This window comes from Bison bison, unplaced genomic scaffold (assembly GCF_000754665.1).
Source record: "Bison bison bison isolate TAMUID 2011002044 unplaced genomic scaffold, Bison_UMD1.0 scf7180017864228, whole genome shotgun sequence".
Classification (NCBI taxonomy): domain Eukaryota; kingdom Metazoa; phylum Chordata; class Mammalia; order Artiodactyla; family Bovidae; genus Bison; species Bison bison.
In genome coordinates this window covers 5,730,653-5,750,936 of record NW_011494800.1, presented here as the reverse complement: position 1 = coordinate 5,750,936, position 20,284 = coordinate 5,730,653, and the positions used below count along the sequence as shown (strand labels likewise).

General features: G+C 44.1%; 1 protein-coding gene across 1 annotated transcript in view; it reads left to right on the top strand.

Annotated features, from left to right (window-relative positions):
• Positions 1 to 1,154: 1,154 nt before the first annotated feature.
• Positions 1,155 to 20,284, top strand: part of PLAC8 (placenta-specific 8) — a 35,004-nt gene continuing 15,874 nt past the window's right edge. The window contains exon 1 of the mRNA XM_010845949.1: positions 1,155 to 1,271. The gene's annotated coding sequence lies outside the window, so the exon portion shown is untranslated. The remainder of the gene's footprint in view (positions 1,272 to 20,284) is intronic.

The window sequence follows — 20,284 nt, the reverse complement described above, 5'->3', positions numbered from 1 at the left end:
GAGCAACTTTCATTTCACTTCACTTCACTTCTGAGGGAACTGATTTCTGTGCTGCTTCAGCTCTTGACCTTCCACACGCCCTGAAGGTAATTCAGGAATGGGGCACTCTGTGTTCTGGGATAACTGGCAGAACAGGTCTTCAGAGAGTTAAAATATTTTCGGGAACTGACTTTCCGAGCCCAATCCTTGCATCTCCTCGTCTCTAGAAAAGCACTAAATCCCTTCATGGGGGACATCAGCTCCTTGTGACTAGCAGAAAACTTTTGCAAATCAGGCAAAAACTTTTGCCTGATTGAATGAACTCCCCCTTCACCAAAACCACATGTATACCTACTGTCCCCCCATCACAGTGGAACAGCTTCTCAGCACTATCTAAAGCGCTGTCTCCTGGGATGCAGTCTTCACTTTGCCCCAAAGAAAACTTAACTAGCAACTCTCACGTTGTGCATCTTTTTAAGCTGACACATACCACAACTAAAGATCCCACATGTGACAGCAAAGACCCAATGCAGCCAAATCCAAAATAAATAAATACTTAAAAAAAAAAAAAAAACCATTTAGTACAGTGCCTAAAGTGTTCCCATATGGCTCATTGGTAAAGAACCCTCCCGCCAATGCAGGAGACACAGTTTTGATCCCTGGATGGGGAAGATCCCCTGGGAGAGGAAATGGTAATCCACTCCGGTATTCTTGCCCGAGAAATCCCATGGACAGAGGAGCCTGATGGGCTATACAGTTCATGGGGTTGCAAAGAGTCAGACATGACTTAGCAACTAAATAACAACAACAACAAGGAAAAACAAATGAGTGCAAAGAGGCAGAAGAAAAAAAGCAGTGTCTGATTAGATACAGAATTCCCGATAGCTTGTTTTCTCTTAACACTACCGAAGCTCCCCAGTTTAAAAATGGCAATAAATACACACTAAATCTTATTTATTGAGTTAAAGGGTAAAATTTAAAAATTGCTAAGTTCTGCCAGGCAGGTAAAATCAATCAAATTATATAATGAATCAAATCTGTTTTCACCTTAAAAAGGTGATAAAAGGTAGGAGAAGGAACACTTTTTTTTTTTTTTTTAGTTTCGGTTTCTAGGAAAAAGAAACATACTCTGAAAATTCTTCTGCCTGGATTTCATTGGCCAATAAAAACCGCTGAAAATGTACTTTGACTAAAACAAACTGCAATTGAATACACTTCTTTCCTGCGTCTTTCACTTCTAGTGAGATTCTCTAAGCCACAAGACACAGCTGCCCAGAACCTATTTCTTAACTGTAAGTACTTTGAAATGAAGCATTTCTTTAAAACTTATCTCAGCACTTAAAAAAGGAAGTTCTCTTTAAAAGTATTTGATTTCCTTGTTTCTATTTCTCACAAATAGAGAAATGCTTTTATTTGAGGTTCAGCAGAAGGACCAATGGTTTCTTGTCTAATTGTTTTAACTGTGGTAAATTGAGTCATATTCAACATGTGCCAAGGATGTGTGAGATGCCACATTTTTCATAAGGTAGTCTTGAATCATCAACTACTGCTTTCGGCAGGAAACATATATTAGGCATTGTGTCTATAACTGGGTCATGAATTTCACTGTTTATTTCACACATAGGTATGTTTGCTTGTGTGGTCTAGTGCCTTTGTATTTTGTAAATATTTTGCTTGGTTTTTGAAACTTGGGTTTTGAAACTATTCTGCTTGAAAACAGAAGACGAAATTTTGCAGATTTAGCTAAATCATGAGAATAATGAATGAATGAGAATAAATCCTGAGAATCCTTGAATGTGAATTTTTGGTAAGAAAGTAAGGAAAACAGACTAGAATTCTTCAAACTTAAATTCTAGTGCTTTATTTATATGTGTAAAGAAAGAGACCATTTCTCACTATACATTTGTGAGCTTTCAAGATGAGAAGTTATGAGATGAAAATGCTTCCATCAAAATTAAAAAAAAAATTTAACAGGGATAAACACCAGAAAGAAGAGGAAAATTGAAGTGATGTATTGTTTAATATCAATGCAATTAATATAGTATATTAATACTATTAGACAGATAAGGGGCTATCCTTTTCAAGATAAGGGGCTGTTCTTAGAAAGACGATGTGTTCCAAGACTGGAAAGACAGGTATAAGATTAATTGTGACTATTAATGAGTGAAATGAGGGTATTTAAATGGTGAACCAAATCCTGCAAGGTTTCTGGCCATTGAGGTCATCCCATGAAAGGAGTCTTCTGAAGAAAAGAGTCCCAGTCTCTCTTCCAAGCCTCTCCACCAAGATCCTCATTTCAATTCCTCCTGCCTCCATGCTACCTTTTTTCCTGAGTGGCCCCCGTCAACTCTTTCATCACTCACTCTGCTCTGTGGGATCAAAGTTGCCAAGAAATGCAACAACTGTGTAGTGACTCCGTGATGGGCAGAGTTGCCGACCATGGAGAGGGAACTACAGACTCTCTTGAACCCCCGATAAATCAAACACAGACGCTTCACACATTGGGCACCCAGTAGTGTTCCCTAAGGTGGGTTTGATCTGCAGGCATTCTTGGTTTTTGTTTTCAGCTCTGCTGGGTCTTCACTGCAGCACACGGGCTCTTCCTTGTGGTGTGGAGCATGGACTTGTGTGTGGAGCGCATGGGCTCAGTAGCTGCAGAGCACGTGCTTCTTTAGTTGTGGCCCACACACTTATTTTGCCCCACGGCACGTGGGATCTTAGTTTCTTGACCAGGGATCAAACATGGGTTACTTGCATTGGAAGGCAGATTCTTAACCATCAGACCACCAGGAAACCCTATATTGGCAGTTATTCTTTTTATTTTTTTAATTTTTACTTATTTATGGCTGGGCTGGGTCTTTGTTGCTGCACAGGTTTTCTCTAGTTGTGGCAAGCAGGGGCTACCCTCTAGTCATGGTACACGAGCTTCTCATTCCAGTGGCTTCTCTTGAGGAGCTCTAGGGTGTGCGGGCTTCCATGGTTGCCACATGGGCTTAGCTGCCCCTTGGCATGTTGAATCTTCCTGGACCACGGATCAAACCCAGGTCCCCTACATTGACAGGTGGATCCTTAACCACTGGACCACCAGGGAAGTCCTACAGTTATTCTTAACAGAAGAGAAATAAAAACGCCCAGAGATGTGGGTTACAAAGTGTCTGCAGTAAAATAACTGATGCTCCATTCTCCTGAGATGCACGGGCACGCAGCCCAGGGGTGAGTGGGGCTAGTTCAGCCTGTGCTCCTTGACCAGCTGGAGGCCCTGGCATGACTGCATCTGCCTGGAGAAGAGGAAGGCATTTTTTTTTTTTGGATTCTCACCAAGGTGGGTCTATGCAGAAGGGCTATGTTACTCTACATGACAGCACCCTATGGCAGATGGGGAAGCAGGCCTGGGGGTTCTCAGTCAGATTCTTGGACCCCAGCCCAACCCACCTAAATCACAACCTCCGGAGACAGTGTTCAGGAATCTACATCATAAACAACCTCTCCAAACGGAGGATACAGGCTTATAGACAAGGTTCCAGAAATACTTAGAAATATTGCCAAGCACTAAAGTGATTTCGGGGAAGTTGTCTTTTGTTATCTTTCCCTCAACTCCTGCTGTTGATCTTTAACCTTGAGGGGTTACAGTTAAACACTGTCAGGGACTTAATGGCTGAAGCAACGAGATTTGCAGTTGTTTGGATGTTTTGTGTTTGTTTTTCTTTTATATTTTATTGCAACCTAAAGGATCCCTAGCAGAGAAGGCAATGGCAAGCCACTCCAGTACTTACTCTTGTCTGGCAAATCCCATGGATGGAGGAGCCTGGTAGGCTGCAGTCCATGGGGTCACTAAGGGTGGGACACGACTGAGCGACTTCACTTTCACTTTTCACTTTCATGCACTGGAGAAGGAAATGGCAACCCACTCCAGTGTTCTTGCCTGGAGAATCCCAGGGACGGGGGAGCCTGGTGGGCTGCCGTCTATGGGGTCGCACAGAGTCAGACACGACTGAAGCAACTTAGCAGCAGCAGCAGCAGCAAAGGATCCTTAGAGTTGTGAAATGCTATTTAAGCCTCAGAGAAGCAAGTGTGTTTGTTTCCTCTCCCACTTGATGACTATCAGAGAGTTGAGTAAGTACTTGAGTAAGAACTCTCATGTGAGAAGATGCAAGATCTTTTTCAGAATAAGCTACACTGGTCAAAAAAGAAGTCTGGGATGCTGGTTCTTACTGCTGTTTGCTCTGGGCCAGGCTGGATGGAACAAGCTTCCCCACTGCTATAGGAAACCTTCCCAAGAAATGAAATTTGAAACCTCCTGGGGCCCCCACTCTCTGCTTGGTTCTCTGTGCTGAAGTCCACAGGTGCACCTGGGGCCCCACCATTTTTCACATTCAAAAGAGGAAGTCAAAAGAAGTGAAAGAAACAGAAACCAACCAGAGCTTTGACTTTGGGACTAAAAACTGTTTAGGCTCCTACACTGAGGATGTAAACTTTCCAACAAACTAAATGGCAGTCAGCACACAGCTGCTGGCTACAAAATATTCAGATTACCATTGGTGGATTTCAAAAGCACTCAGAGGATGCTCCAGTCTCTGTTTTCAGGGTTAACAGCAGCCGATCTGAATACACAAACACATGTAGTATATACTGAGTGAAGACAGTCAAGGAAAGGAAAGGATGGCTAGATAATTGCAGGCAAGTTTTTATTCTGAAATCTTAAGAAAATTATAATTAAATATTCATATAATTATATTAAAAATCACAGCATAAGTTTTCCCCATGGCTCAGTGGTAAAGAATCCACCTGCAAAGAAGGAGATGCAGGTTCAATCCCTGGGTTGGGATGATCCCTTGGAGGAGAAAATGGTAACCCACTCCAGTATTTTTACCTGGAAAATTCCATAGACAGAGGAGCCTGGTGGGCTACAGTCCACAAGGCCACAAAGATTCAGAAGCAACTGAGCATGAGACAGTCAAAAAAACAAACAAACAAACAAACATGTTTTTCCTGAGAGAGATCATGAGAAGCATATCAATTCATTCATTCATTCCTGAATTTCATGAAATTCATGAATGCCAACTGTTTCCAGGCATTGGCTAGGGCCTAAGGACAAAAACATTCAGACAGCTATAGGATAATCGGTACAAACCTATACATTATTTTTTGGTCACTGCATTTTCTTTTTGTTTCCAAAATGGGTATTTCTTGCTTTGATTATAAAAGGAATAACTGCTAATTGTAAAGTAAAGCTTTTTTAAGACAATGTACAAAATTACAAAGGTAGTTAAAAATATCTATCAACCAGTAACCTAGTGACAACCCCATTTTCCACTTGGTTCTCTGTGCTGAAGAGAGAAAATGTGCAACATTTTGTATAGCCTTTCCTGGTTGTTTTGTTCTGATATTTGAAGATGAAAAGGAAAGGTAAAAGAAAGTTCAAACATACTTAAAAAAAAAAAAAAAAAGCATTTCCTGCATTTCTTTCCCAGGCCCCAGAAACGGGAAGCCGTCACTCAAAAGGACGGTTTGTACTGTGGTTTGGAATGTGGGCTGCCTGGCAGTCTAAGGAGTTTGGGAGAGAACTGCCACTTCTTGAGTGGTTTCCAGGATGAGTGCTAGGCTGTGTCTGATGCACTCCAGCTGTAGCCAGGACAACACTCTGAGACTAGTGCCAGGTGTGCTAATGGGCACCTACTGTGAGCCAGGCCCTCCACTGAGCTTTGGAGATACCTCAGCGGACAAAGCTCACAAATATTCCCTGTGCTGGTAGAGCTTACATGCAGGATTAGGAGCTTCCTTTTCCTAAAATCAAGACAATTATTGTCCAAAAAAAGGTGCGCAACAGAAATGGCATGACTGCAGTTTGTTGGAGAAGGCAATGGCACCCAACTCCAGTACTCCACTCCAGTACTCTTGCCTGGAAAATCCATGGACAGAGGAGCCTGGTGGGCTGCAGTCCATGGGGTCGCTAAGGGTGGGACACGAATGAGCGACTTCACTTTCACTTTTCACTTTCATGCATTGGAGAAGGCAATGGCAACCTACTCCAGTGTTCTTGCCTGGAGAATCCCAGGGACCAGGGAGCCTGGTCGGCTGCCATCTATGGGGTTGCCCAGAGTCGGACACGACTGAAGCGACTTAGCAGCAACAGTAGCAGTATCAGCAGCAGTTTGTTTACTTTCTTTGTCCTGAATCCACAGGAGTTTGTTTTGAAAGTTGTGGTTGCTTCTTGTCATTTAAAAAAAACAACGGACATGTGTGCAGGTAGTAGAATCTGAGGCCAGCCTGTGTGTGTGCTGTGCTAAGTCGCTTCAGTCATGTATGACTCTTTGCCACCCCATGGGCCATAGCCTGCCTGGCTCTTCTGTCCATGGGATTCTCCAGGCAAGAATACTGCAGTGGGTTGCCATGCCCTCCTCCAGGGGATCTTCCTTACCTAGGGATCAAATCTGGCTCTCCTGTATTGGCAGGCAGGTTCTTTACCAATTGGGAAGCCTGCTTAAGGGGTGCTAAAGTCAGCAGGGCCAGGAATAGGTTGCTGGTGATATTTCTGTCTCTCTTATTTCTTGATCAGAAGTGAGCTGATCAGTCCATTCATCTGATGAAAACTTTTAAAAATGTATTATAAATGCCTGGTGAGGCTGGGGACTCCTGCAGACAGAGCGAGGGGGCCACGAGGGAGAGGGGCCCCAATCTCTGTCTCCGGGACAGGGACCAGCCCGGGTCCTGGCCTCGATACCCTCCCCACAGCCCCAATGGTACAGCCGCCTGGAGCCAGCCTGGCCCTGATCTCCTCTGACCCTGCCCTCCGGTTCCCCCGTTGGCTGCCCCCGGCGCAAAAAGGTCATGGTCGGGCCCCAGCAGAGGAGAAAGGCGGATGCACAACCCACATCCTGGAAAGCCGAATGTGGGTGCCTTGTGAACACGGCACGCCACTGGCACTCTCCATCCTGAGAGGCGAGCAGTCACCCAGAGGAGAACTCCACCTGGCCCTCCGCCCCGCCTTGCCTCCCCGCGGAGACCACACCTCCCACGGGCACTGGAAAGGCAGGCGATCGAGTTCTCAGCCCTAAAGGGCAAAGCCGGGACTGTTGCTGGGCAGTGATGATTTGATAACTTGGTTCAGCCTAACGCGGACCTACCCCTCGGCACACACTCTGTCCTGCCCTTGTCACGGCCCCCCTTGATCCTCCTCCCCGCAAGAGAGCCAGAGCCCAGGCAGAGAGGCAAGTTCACTTCGTTCACTCGCCTGATGAACCTGCCCTTGAAGACAGACACCTCCTCCCTACACAAAGAGACCCACAAATAACACACGCCCCGCCCCCCCAACCCCTTCCTGCTTTTTGTTCACTTGCTAGAAACTTCTTTCGCAAGAAGTTTCCTGAGAGATCCACAGTGGTTAGAATCTCTCTTTTATTGTAAAAAAGCAGTAAAGAGTCATTATGGCACATTGAAAAAAATCAAAAACCAAAATAAAAAGCCACCTTAATGTATATAAAAAATACAAACCTAATAAATTTTAAATAAACTTCACCTCTTCTGAATGCATTTTATAGTGCTTTATACAAAAAAAAGAAATTCTTTAGGATGGTTCCTAAGAATTATAAGGGGGAAAAGCAACCAGAGTTCAGAAATATTACAGCTATATTTAAACCATATACTACTAGGATTTGGGAATATGTATTTTTTTTTACAGCTTTTGTGATATATTGCTTTTGTATTTTTCGCTCTAAGTCCCATGGGGGCTTTCCTTTTTCCATATTCTCTTTCATATTCTGTTTTTTATTTTTGGAAATAATTTTAGACTTATGAAAAGTATTGCAAAGTAACACATAGAAAGACAAGCAATAACAAATGTTGGCCACGATGACAGAAACTGCAAACAAAACCCAACCGTTTTGGAAAATAGTTTGAAGTAGTTGGAAGCGCTAAATGTGGCTTTGATGGTAGAGTGGTGAGCATAGCTACTTTCCAAAATGCTAAACATAAGTTAGCATTTTGACCCAGCAATTCTACTTCCAGATATGCCCAAGAGAAATGAAAATACATGTCCCCACAAAAACCTGTGTGGTAGGCAGATGGTAATAGGAGCATTATTCATAGTAACAAAAAAGTAGAAACAACCTCCATATCCATTCACTGATGAATGGATAAACACAAAATGGTCTATCCACATAATGGAATATTATTCAACAGTTTAAAAAAAATGCTAATACATGTTGTGGCAAGACTGAACCTTGAAAACATTATGCTAACTAAAGGCATCAGTCACAAAAGATCATATATCCTCTGATTCCATTTATATGAAATGACTAGAATAAGCAAAGCAATAGAGACAAAAAGCACAGTAGATGTTGTTTGGAGGTGGAGGAGGCAAGAGGAAAGAGAAGTAACCGATGTGTGGGGTTTTCTTTAGAGGATGTGTGCTAACATATTTCACAGTTAGATTATGGCGGTGGTTGTGCAACTATAAATAGGCTAAACTCACTGAACTATATCCATTTTGAGTGAGTGAATTCTATAGTATGCAAAACGATCAGTCCAGTGGCTAAGACTCTGCATTTCCACTGTGGTGGGGATGAGGGGGACAGGGTGTGCAAGTTCAATCCCTGGTGGGGGAACTAGGATCCCGCATGCTCCACAGGGCAGCCAAAAAAAACACCACTGGCTACTCTATTATATGTAAAATGAATGTAAAAGATATCTCAATAAAATATTTTTAAAATAACACACAGAGTCCCCATACAGCCCTCACCTGGCTTTCCCAGTTAATATTTTACAAACCATAGTATAAATATCAAAACCAGGAAATTGATGTTGGCAAACTACTATCAACTAATTAACCTATGGATCTATCTTATCCAAGTGTTATCAGTTGTCCCACTCACATCCTGAGAAAGAGAAAGCAACTCCTGCCACTTGGAACTTGACCACTTGAGCTAGACTTTGGTGAGCTGTGAGCTGGCCGGGCACTCACACCAGGATGTTGGGTTTCTGGAGGGGTGGTTTGGAGATATAATTGACATATAACATTATATTAGTTTCACGTGTACAACATAATGATTTGACATGTGTACATGCTGTGAAATGATGATCACAGTAAATCATTAACATCCATCACCACGCAGTTAACAAGTTTTTTTCTTGAGATGAGAACTTTTAAGACTTATTCTCTTAGAAACTTTGAAATATGCAATACATGTTAGTAATGATAGTCACCATGCTGTACATCACCTCCCTGCTGCTGCTGCTGCTGCTGCTAAGTCACTTCAGTCGTGTCCGACTCTGTGCGACCCCATAGACGGCAGCCCACCAGGCTCCCCCATCCCTGGGATTCTCCAGGCAAGAACACTGGAGTGGGTTGCCATTTCCTTCTCCAATGCATGAAAGTGAAAAGTGAAAGTGAAGTCGTTCAGTCCTGTCCGACTCCTAGCGACCCTATGGACTGCAGCCCACCAGGCTCCTCCGTCCATGGATTTTCCAGGCAAGAGTACTGGAGTGGGGTGCCATTGCCTTTCTCCGATATCACCTCCCAAGACTTACTTTTTTTACAACTGCAAATTTATACCGCTAGATAGTATAGCTTGTTGTTACTCCACCCATTTCACCCACACCCCACCCCTTACCCCTGACAACCCCCAACCTGCTCTCCATATACGTAGTTTGGTTTGCTTATTTTAGATCCCAGGTATAAGCAAGATCATACTGTGTGTGTCTTGCTCTGTCTGACTTATTTCACTTAGTGTAATGATAGCTCAGTTGGTAAAAAATCCACCTGCAATGCGGGAGACCTGGGTTTGATCCCTGGGTTGGGAAGATCCCCTGGAGAAGGGAAATGCTGCCCACTCCAGTATTCTGGCCTGGAGAATTCCATGGATTGTATACCATAGGGTCGCGAAGGGTTGGACACGACCGAGCGACTTTCACTTAATGCCTTTAAGGTCCATCCATATTGTCCTTCACGCTGGGTCCTGATGCTCTCCTCTAGCACATGAACAATTTCACAGAGCATCAACATCAGCTAAGACCATGAGGGATCAAATAAAAATACTAGCACTCCATAATCAAATTTGAACACAGATGAACTTTAAACATTATCCGAGCCATAAAATACCAACACTTCCCTTTCTTGAATAATATGAGTGATCGCTGTTTCTTTATCTGTTGCATGGTGAGACATGCTCTAGTCACCCCTACTCCATAGATAAGATTTATTAATATACCCAGTCATAGCATTGTCTCCACTTTCTGGAACACATCAGTATGTCCCATTACTGACAATTACTAACTTTGGTCACTTGACTAAGATAGTGTCTGCCAGCTTATCCATTGGAGAGTTGCTATTTTTCCCTTTGTAATTAGTCAGCAGCCTGTGGGGTGATACTTTGAGACCATGTAAATGTGTTGTTTCTCATCATACTTCCGAAGTCTAGAATTAGTATCTATCCTTGAGCCTTGCCTATAACAGTTATTACTGTTGCTGCGCTTAGTTGCTCAGTCGTGTCTGACTCTGTGACCCCATGGACTGTAGCTTGCCAGGCTCCTCCATCCATGGGAATTCTCCAGGCCAGAACGCTGGAGTGGGTTGTCAGGCCCTCCACCAGGGGGTTTTCCCAAACCAGGGATCAAACCCAGGTCTCCCACATTACAGGTGGATCTGAGCCATCAGGGAAGCCCAAGAATACTGGAGTGGGTATCCTATCCCTTCTCCAGGGGAACTTCCAGGCCCAGGAATCGAATGGGGTTCTCCTGCATTGCAGGCAGACTCTTTACCACCTGAGCTTCCAGGGAAGCCCCAGTTATTACTGTAGCATTTGCCAAATGATAATCTTATATTTCCATCACTCCATCTTTATTAATTAATAGGAAATCTACCAAAAGAAAGCACTATCCCTTCTCCCTCATTTTAAAATTTATTCTTTTATTTTTATCAGTACTTGCATGTGTGCTAAGTTGCTTCAGTCATGTTCGACTCTTTGCAACCCTATGGACTGTAGCCCTCCAGGCTTCTCTGTTCATGGGATTTTCCAGGCAAAAATACTGGAGTGATTTACCATTTCCTCCTTCAGGGAACCTTCCCAACCCAGGGATTGAATCAGCCATCTCTTATTGTTAGGCAGGTTTTTATTTTTACCACTAGCAACACCTCAGTATAATATAGTATACTATACTATACTATACTATACTATACTATACTATACTATACTATACTATACTATACTATACTATAACTTTGTATAGTATAACTTTGCCTATAAGTTATAATCCAATATTGACATTGTTTGGTTACTCATACTGTCCCAGATTTAGCTATTGGAAGAGCCATCAGTTTGGCTCTGAGGCCCTGTCTCTAGTCCAATTTTGAACTTTTTCACCTTGTGATTCCACAAGATGTTCCAGGCTTATCTTGTACTTTACCTGCCCCAGTCCTGGAATCAGCCATTTCTCCAATGAACTCAGGCTCTTTTTTTTTTTTTAATTGGAAAATGGCATTGATAAACCAAGATTTGGGCACAAAATACATTCATTGACAGTGGGCTGTTTTTGCCTCTAGGTCCTCTCAACAGAGAGGGCTAGGAAATATTTATGTATTCATACATATGCACAAACTTCCCTGGTGGCTCAGCAGTAAAGAATTCACCTGCCAATGCAGGCGATGTGGGGGTTTTGATCCTTGGGTAGAAAAGATCCCCTGGAGGAGGAAATGATAACCCACTCCAGTACTCTTGCCTGGAGAATCCCATGGACAGAGGAGCCTGGTGGACTATAATCCACGGGGTCGTGAAAAGCTGAACACGACTTAGCAACTAAACAACGAATAACAACATACACACACATTTCTGTGTGTGTGTGCGTGTGTGTGCGTGTGTGTGTAAAGCTGTTGTTTGTTGCCTTGGTGGCTTCCTAAGTGCTTGTCTTGAACTTTGACAGAGTTACTGCCCATTTCTAAGTTCTAAGCGACTGTGCTAAGTCGCTTCAGTCGTGTCCAACTCTGTGTGACCCCATGGACTGTAGCCCCGCCAGGCTTTTCTGTTCTTGGGATTCTCCAGGCAAGAATACTGGAGTGGGTTTCCATGCCCTCCTCCAGAGGCTCTTCCCGACCCAGGGATTGCACCCACGTCTCTTATGTCTCCTGCGTTGGCAGGCATGTTCTTTATCACTGAGTCACCTGGGAAGCCTTCTTACTGTATAACTATAATCATTTAATTAAAGTTTAGAAAAATATATGTTTGTATACTGCACTCACCAATGGAAAGGGAAAGACCTAGAGCTCTTTCTAATGGTAGAAATGTCTAACAGGTATGAACATTTAGAAGAACATTTAAAGCTTCTTCTGTCTAAAAAATAAAATAAAAATAAACTCATTTTATCCTCATCCAAAAACACTGAGTATTCTTCACATGAGGCTGTTGCTAGGACTCAAAGGACAATTTATAATGATAGATCTGGCTAATTTATAATTAGCTCCACTGGATCATAGGAAAAGTAAGAAAGTTCCAGAAAAACATCTACTTCTGCTTTATTGATTACGCCAAAGCCTTTGACTGTGTGGATTACAACAATCTTAAAGAGATGGAAATACCAGACCACCTTACCTGCCTCCTGAAAAATCTGTATACAGGTCAAGAAGCAAGAGTTAGAACCGGACATGGAACAGTGGACTGGTTCCAAACTGGGAAAGGAATATGTCAGGGCTGTATACTGTCACTCTGCTTATTTAACTTATATGCAGAGTATATCACGCTAAATGCTGGGCTGGATAAAGCACAAGCTGGAATCAAGATTGCAGGGAGAAATATCAATAACCTCAGATATGCAGATGACACCACCTTTATGGCAGAAAGTGAAGAAGAACTAAAGAGCCTCTTGATGAAAGTGAAAGAGGAGAGTGAAAAACCTGGCTTAAAACTCAACATTCAAAAAACTAAGATCATGGCATCTGGTCCCATCACCTCGTGGCAAATAGATGGGGAAACAAGAAAAACAGAGACAGACTTTCTCTTCCTGGGCTTCAAAATCACTGCAGATGATGACTGCAGCCATGAAATTAAAAGATGCCTACTCCTTGGAAGAAAAGCTATGACCAACATAGACAGTATATTAAAAAGCAGAGACATTACTTTGCAGACAGAGGTCCATCTAGTCAAAGCTGTGGCTTTTCCAGTAGTAATGTATGGATGTGAGAGTTGGACCATAAGGAAAGCTGAGCACCAAAGAACTGATGCTTCTGAACTGTATTGGAGAAGACTCTTGAGAGTCCCTTGGACTACAAGGAGATCAAGCCAGTCAATCCTAAAGGAAATCAATCCGAATATTCATTGGAAAGACTGATGCTGAAGCTGAAACTCCAATACTTTGGCCACCTGATGCGAAGAGGGGACTCATTGGAAAAGACCCTGATGCTGGGAAGGATTGAAGGCAGGAGGAGAAGGGGACAACAGAGGATGAGATGGTTGGAGGGCATCACCAACTCGAAGGACATGAGTTTGAGCAAGCTCCGGGAGTTGGTGATGGACAGAGAAGCTTGGCATGCTACAGTCTATGGGGTCACAAAGAGTCGGACACAACTGAACAACTGAGCTGAACTGACGATGAAGCCTGGGTAGATTTAGGCATGTTTGAATCATTGCTGATACACTGTCCCTGTGTGGATAAATATCCAAGGTGTTGCCCTGTGTCATGTACTGCTCTCCTTTTTTTGTTTATGGGCACTACCCAACTATCCAGCTCACCCACACATGACTGAGCAGTGAAATCTAGAAAAGAAACCAGTGAACTCAAGAAATAGAAAAAGTAATATAGAACAACTGAGGTAATTGGCTTGTTTTTGAAACTGCCCTATGAGGAAAGCAATACAAGAAAGCAAATAGTATAATCATATTGCCTGAGTATCAGGAAGCACTGTATTTTCAATTTTAGTGTTTTTCTTTTGTCCTGATTCTGAAGTGGAAATGTATTACATCTCAGTGTCTAGCACGCTGTGAGTGAATTAAGCATATAATAAGTACTTAATTCAAGAAGACAATGAAAAGTACCTTCTATGAGCCTAACACTGGGTGTGATGATAAAGGAATAAATGGGAAGAGAGGGTTCCAGCTCTCAAGGAGATCACAACAAACCAAGGACAATGCCACAATGCAGTCAGTGCTCTGAAGGAGCAGGCTTTTTAGCTGAGAGCAAAGGGAGGAACAGGGCCTGTGGAGTGAGCCAGAGAAGGGTTTGAATTTCACAATTTACTTAAAGTCTCAGAGCCTCCATTTCCTCATCAACTCAGTAAAGGTAATAGTTCGTACTTAGCCGGGGCTGTTATAACATGAAGTGGACAGTGTGAGTCTAGTATAGTGCCTGATATAGGGTGGCATCTCAGTAAATATTAACTGATACTTTTGCCAAGAATTATTTGTGGAAATGATCAAAAGAAATTTCCTTGCTGCATTTTTGTACATTTTAGCCACTCCCTTTATACAAGTCTGATTTTTTTAAATTGCTCATTAAATTCATCCTTGGACTTTATCTTAATTTCATCTTAATTTTAGTTGTTCATTAAATTTAATTGTTCATTAAATTCATCCTCGGACTTTATCTTATTTAATACTCTCAATGAGCACATAAGGTGGATAGGTCAGAAACCACTTTCACTTCACAGATGAGTAGAAGGAAATTTAAATGACTAGTTAAATGACTAGGCCTATCAATGACTAGTCCAAGATTACAGTTTAGAAAAACAGAATTTGAACAAAGATATTCTCACTCCCAGATATTCCCTGGTAGCTCAGCTGGTAAAGAATCTTTCTGCATTGCAGGAGACCCCAGTTTGATTTCTGGGTTGGGAAGATCCCCTGGAGAAGGGAAAGGCTACCCACTCCAGTATTCTGGCCTGGAGAATTCCATGGACAGAAGAGCCTAGCAGGCTACAGTCCATGGGGTCGCAAAGAGCCAGACATGACTGAGTGACTAAGCACAGCACAGCACATTCTCATTCCAAATCAAATCAGGGACTTTTCTGGCAGTCCAATGGTTAGGACTTTACCTTCCAATGCAGGGGGTGCAAGAGAGATCACTGGTTGGGGAGCTAAGATCCCATATGCCTGGTGACCAAAACCCAAAACATGAAACAGAAACAATACTGTGACAAATTCGATAAAGACTTTTAAAAATGGTTCACATTAAAAAAATGTTTTTTTAATTCAAATCAATGTTTAATTACCCCCACACTGCCTCTTAGGATGGAGAGAAATTAGGACAAAATGTACTTTATAATAAGCTTTGCTTGGGCACTCTATCTTTGCTTGCCCCCTAACAAGGCTTCAGGTAAATTTCAACTGAAGGATCAACTTGGATGCAGGAAGATTGGAGAGGATTACTGTTATATCCCTGGAGAAGGGATAGGCTACCCACTCCAGCATTCTTGGATTTCCCTGGTGGCTCAGATGTTAAAGTATCTGCCTGCAATGTGGGAGACCTGGGTTTGAGCCCTGGGTTGGGAAGATCCCCAGGAGAAGGGATAGGGAAACTCCTGGGGTCCAGCCCCAGTTGGATCCAGGGATTCCCTCAGGAGGACGGCGTTGGCGATTAGAATAGCAAAGCAGGGATTTATTAGATGCTCAATAATAACTGGTTTACGCGGGAAATCAATAAAGTTCGTGACACCAAACTTGCTCTGACCACAGAGGCTGCAGGCACCCTCTCAAATAGCGGAAGGTGCCCCACCTTAGGCACCTTCTCGATTGGGTCTTAGAAGCCCAGGCAAATAAGTGGTCCCAGAGGACCCCCGCGCTCCAATTATTTTGGCGTGAAGGAAGAACAGAAGAGAAAAGGAGGAAAAGGAAACAAGAAAGAACGACACGGGGAGACCAAGCTTCGGTGAGCAAGGCCCGAAACTTTATTTTCAACAGGGGCTTTTATACCCTAAGTTGCACATAGAGGATAATAGGGGGTGTGAAATCATGCAAAGTCAGCAGTCTTTGATCCTTATCGAAACCAGGGTTTCTTTTCTGCAAACTTATCTTATACAAATGGTTTAGGTGATTTACATCATCTTCTGGCCAGAAGGCCTGTTAACATTTTGTGACTCCGACAAAGGTTTGTCAACCATAAGACTTATTTTCTCTAAGAGTAATTATTTTAAAGTTTGGCGCCATCCTCCGAAGGTGTTAGATAAAATTGCATTCCTATAGGGCAAAGGTGCAATGGGTTTACAACGAAGGAAAGAATTTATTACCTTAAGGGTCTAAAGTTGTTAACACCAAGGCCACTGCTTATTTTTTCTACATACCAACTATATTAATTAATACACTTCCAAAGATACAATACAGGGTATGTGGAAACTTGGCAGCAAGCATTGGCTCAACAATGAAATCTTCTACTAGTTCTATTCTGACAATTTCTAACTCCCCAGAGGCTCTATACTATTTAATATCTTAAGCTTCGCGTGCCTCTCATGGTTGGGAGACTGTAAACAATCGTATGCGTAGCTGTAGGAGTCCGGGTAAACCTGTCAGGCAAGTTAGAGAGCCATCTGGGGGGTTTGGATTTAAACACTCCTATTATGCCCAAGAGGCTAATTAGCCAGAGGTCTAAGTTGATTTCCTTCAGAGAAAAGGCGATGGGGATAGCCCCCCTCCGTGACTGTCGGAGGAGTTGGTGAAAGTCATGAAGCAGTAAAACAGACAGACTCTGGTTTTGGGGTAGACGCTCAGGCAGGCCCAGAGGGGCACCCCGCGAGTTCTGGCTCGCCTTGCCCACCAGAACTCTCCCACATAACCTTGTTATGGGTGGGGACTCCCGTGCTGGCTCCCGGCAGGAACCCACTCCAGTGTTCTTGCCTAGAGAATCCCATGGACAGAGGAGCCTAGTATGCTACTGTCCATGGGGTCACAAAAAGTCAGACACAACTGAGTGACTAACATTTTGACTTTTGACTGTGATATTGTGATTTATACATATTTTACTTTCATTCCTGTTCAGGGTACAGAGCTCCTAAAATCTATGGAATTTATTAAGTGATAAAAGTGGTAAAGGTGTCTTGTTATTCATAACAAGCTCCTCTCAACTATAGAGTTTATGCTAATGAAGCGACTTTTGGAAAACCGTTGAGGATGGGGGCTGGTTGCCAGGGGAAGCAACCTGTGATTGTTGTTGTTCAGCTGCTCAGTCGTGTCCAACTCTTTGCAGCCCCGTGGACTGCAGCACACCAGACTTCCCTGTCATTCACTGTCTCCTGTCTCCTGGAGTTTGCTCAAACTCATGTTCATTGAGTTGGCGATGCCATCCAACCATATCATCCTCTGCCACCCCCTTCTCCTCCTGCCTTCAATCTTACCCAGCATCAGGGTCTTTTCCAATGAGTTGGCTCTTCACATCAAGTGGCCAAAGTATTGGAGTTTCAGCTTCAGCATCAGTTCTTCTAATGAATATTCGGGGTTGATTTCCTTTAGGATTTACTAGGGGTGGAATGTTCAGCCCCACCTCCCAGACTGTGAGGCAGGGAGGGGAGAAGGGTTTGGAGACTGAGTTCAATCACCAATGGCCAATGATTTCATCAATCACGCCTATGCAATGAAGCCTCCATAAAACCCCAAAAGGACAGAGTTCAGAGAGTTTTGGGGTTTGTGTGCTGGGAGAGTGACGCACCCCAAACTCCACAGACTCTGAAGCTCCCCTTAGATATCTTTTCATCTGATTGTCCATCTGTATCCTTTAATACCCTTTGTAATATATCAATAGAAAGTGAAAGTGAAGTAGCTCAGTCATGTCCGACTCTTTGTAACCCCGTGGACTGTAGCCTACCAGGCTCCTCACTCCATGGGATTCTCCAGGCAAGAATACTGGAGTGGGTTGCCACTTCCTTCTCCAGGGGATCTTCCTGACCCTGGGATCGAACCCCGGTCTCCCGCATTGCAGGCAGACGCTTTAACCTCTGAGGCACCAGGCAAGCCCATATAAACTGTTTTCCTGAGTTCTGTGGGCCACTTTTGCAAATTAATGGAAATGAAGAGGGGAGCATGGGAACCTCTGATCTACCTGGTCAGAAGCACAGGTGAGGACTTCCCTGGTGGCTCACTGGATTGAAAGTCTGCCTGCCAATGCAGGGGCACATGTGTTTGACCCCTGGTCTTGGAAGATTCCACATGCTGTGGGATGTGCTACAACTACTGAGCCCAGGCGCTGTAGCCCTTGAGCAGCAACTACTGAGCCAATGTGCTGCAAAACTACTGAAGCCTGTGTGCCTAGAGCCTGTGCTCCTCAAAAAGGGAAGCCATCGCAATAAGAAGCCGTGCACCCCAATGAAGAGTAACCTCCGCTTGTTGCAACCTGAGAAAGCCCACGTGCAGTGATGAAGACCCTGTACAACCAAAACATTTAAAAATGAATAAATGAAAGAAATGCTTTAAAAAGAAGTACAGGTAACCACGTGGATGTACAATGGATATCTGAAGTAGGAGAGGGAGGACAGTCCTGTGGGACTGAGCCTGTAATACATGGAATCTGACACTGTTTACAGGTGGCAGTGCCAGAATGGAGCTGAATTGCCCTGTACAGGCAGGCTCCCCAAGATGACTGTACTCTTGCTTCTCTGTTCACCCTCTGCTTGACCAGTCCCTGTGTCACCTACATTTTACTCAGATGACCGACCTTCCAAATCAGTAGATGCCTGCGTCCTTGCCACCAACCCCAGCTAGTAATTGTTTTAGGTGTTAGATCAGAACATCTCCACCCTGAGAACTTATCAAAGGGGCAGTGAATGGCTGTGCTCTTCTGCTGCTTTCCCTGACAACCAGTGAGCCACCCTGATCTCAATCCCACCTACAACTGGTAACCTCCCCTCCCCCCAGGAGTGAAGACTGGTGGGCTGTCGCTCCAGGACCTTGCTTCAGACGGTCTTCCCTGGTGACATATTAGAGAAGAATCCTCCTGCCAATGTAGGGAACACGGGTTTGATCCCTGGTCCGGGAAGATTCCACATGTGGTGGAGCAGCTGGAACCATGCCCCACAGCTTCTGAGCCTGTGCTCTGAAGCCCTCTAGAGCCCGTGAGCCACAACTACTGAAGCCCATGCCCTCTGGAACCTGTTGTTGAGTTGCTAAGTCGTGTCCAACTCAGTGACCCCATGGGCTACAACACTCCAGGCTCCTCTGTCCATGGAATTTTTTCAGGCAAGAATACTGGAGTGGGTTGCCATTTCCTTCTCCAGGGGATCTTCCCAACTCAGGGATCGAGCCCAGGTCTCTGGCATCTGCTGCCTTGGCAGGCAGATTCTTTACCACTAGCACCACTTGGGAAGCTATCTGTCTCCCAGAGTTTGCTCAAATTCGTGTCCACTGAGTCTGTGATGCTATCTAACCATCTCATCCTCTGCTGCCTCTCCTAGAACCTATACAAGAGAAAGCCCATGCAGCAAAGAAGATCCAGTGCAACTAAAAGTAATAAATAAATTTTTTAAAATGTGAGATCCCTCTATCCATGAAATTGAGGCAGGATGTAGATGGAACCCCCCTGCCCCCAGGTTAAATCTCAGGGTAAAATTCATTCTCTGTGGACAGAAACCCCATGACAAAAGTTAAGGGAGGAGGCTAGGCCCTGCCCAGAACACATATTTCTCATTCTTGAAGTCAGAAGACCTCCTGTAGACTGAAACTCCAAGACAACAATAGCAGGACAATTAAGGGAGGACTCTGGGCCCTGCCCAGACCACGTATTTCTTGTTATCAACATCAGGAGACTTCCCCAACCACACATGCACAGAAAGGTCCCCTGGTGGTCAAAGGCTAATGATGCCAAGGGATGCTCTACCCTTTTGCCTTTTCGGTAGAATCCATCTCGGCTAAGAGATGCACGCACACACATGGAAGGATCCTGTGGTATACCAAATATAGACCGTGAACAAGGCAAACCAAAATGATTGGCCAAGGAAACCCAGAAGACATGCCACATAAAACTGTTCAGACTGCCACGAGGGCAAAACTCAGTGACTCTCTCTCTGAGTCCCCGCCATGAGTCTACCCACACGTACTGTGCTCTAACCCTCCTAATAAACACTTCATTTGCTTCACTACTTTCTGTCTTTGAGGGAATTCTTTTTTGCAAAGCCAGGAAGCCAGGGTCTTGTCACTGACCACAGGTTTAGTGGTTAGGATCTGGTGCTCTCATTGCCGTGACCCAGACTCAATCTCTGGCCGGTGAGCCCAGACCCCACTTCAAGCTGCTGCAGACTGAGGCCCCCTGAGATCAGATCTGGTATGGCAACTCGGGAATTTGGAAAGTCAAGGTAAACCACGGGCTTCGCCCAGCTGTCACTTACGGCCCCTGACTTCTACTCCTG